This window comes from Etheostoma spectabile, chromosome 19 (genome assembly GCF_008692095.1).
Source record: "Etheostoma spectabile isolate EspeVRDwgs_2016 chromosome 19, UIUC_Espe_1.0, whole genome shotgun sequence".
NCBI lineage: Eukaryota > Metazoa > Chordata > Actinopteri > Perciformes > Percidae > Etheostoma > Etheostoma spectabile.
The window spans coordinates 2031845-2032957 of NC_045751.1; the positions used below are offsets into that span (position 1 = coordinate 2031845).

Genomic DNA, 1113 nt, shown 5'->3' on the forward strand with positions numbered 1-1113 from the left:
TACCATTTGTAGTCACTGTTCCATTATCTTTTATTGTGACTGTTATTGCCACTATTCATCACACCCCCAACCGGCCCCGTCAGACTCCGCCTACCAAGAGCCTGGGTCTGGCCCAGGTTTCTTCCTAAAAGGGAGTTTTTCCTCGCCACTGTCGCACTAAATGCTTGCTCTTGGGGGAATTACTAGAATAGTTGGGTCTTTGTAAATTATAGTGTGGTCTAGACCTGTCTGTAAAGTGTCTCAAGATGTCGTTAGGATTTGATACTATAAATAGAATTGAATGCAATGCAATGTGGTTCTAATTCCGACTTACAACACTACACCGCTTTGTCTGGGGCAAAAAAAAGGCAGCTTTAAAAACATTGCACTTCATCTGTCAAAGGTCCCCCTGATGATTCAATGTAGCTGTCGTCAGTGACAGAAAAACCAGAGCAATGGAAATCTATTTAAATGTGGTGACGCTCAATTTCCCCTTACATGAAAGAACTGTGGGTAATATGTCGGACCCAGACCAGTAGGGGGTAAAATAGCTCCATCAGTCTTTTCAAGTCAAAGTGAGGTGGAGGGAAACAAGTGAAACGCCGATGCATAACACTGACATTTTTTAATAGAATTAATTTATAACAAATGGAACTTGTGTCAGCAAAGAACTGATTTCCATACAGATTTCTTTCGCCACCAATGTAACCTAAGTAAGAAAATAAAAAGCACTCCTTTCATTCAGAAAAAGAAACAGTTTACGCTTACAACTAATCGGAGGTAATTGTATGATTTTTTTTTTTTTTTAACAAGCCATTTTTTTTTATTATTTTTTTTACAATTTCATTATTTAATTTTCAATCTATGCATCCAGACGAGAGATAGATAGAGAGAGAGCAGAGAACACAACGTTTATTTCTGTTAATGACACTCCAAGCTTGAATGGCAAAGCCACAAGAACAGATGGTTGGGGGACAGATTTTTCTGAAGTCATCTGCTGGAGTAACCATGGCATCAGAATGGATGCTCTTTTTTGCCACAAACTTTTTTTTTTTGTCTTTAGTAAGAGTTGATACCTTTTTTGTGTTATTTACATACACTCAAAGTGAACGTTTAAGGAGATTTCTTTCTTCT

The 1113-nt window shown here is 37.9% G+C and overlaps 1 protein-coding gene across 11 annotated transcripts in view; it reads right to left on the minus strand.

Annotated features, from left to right (window-relative positions):
- Positions 1-1056: 1056 nt before the first annotated feature.
- The window catches only part of LOC116669415 (receptor-type tyrosine-protein phosphatase delta), a 370303-nt gene continuing 370246 nt past the window's right edge, over positions 1057-1113 (minus strand). For all 11 annotated transcript variants that reach the window (XM_032499288.1, XM_032499284.1, XM_032499283.1 and 8 more), the window contains one exon: positions 1057-1113. This exon is cut by the window's right edge and continues 2720 nt beyond it. The gene's annotated coding sequence lies outside the window, so the exon portion shown is untranslated.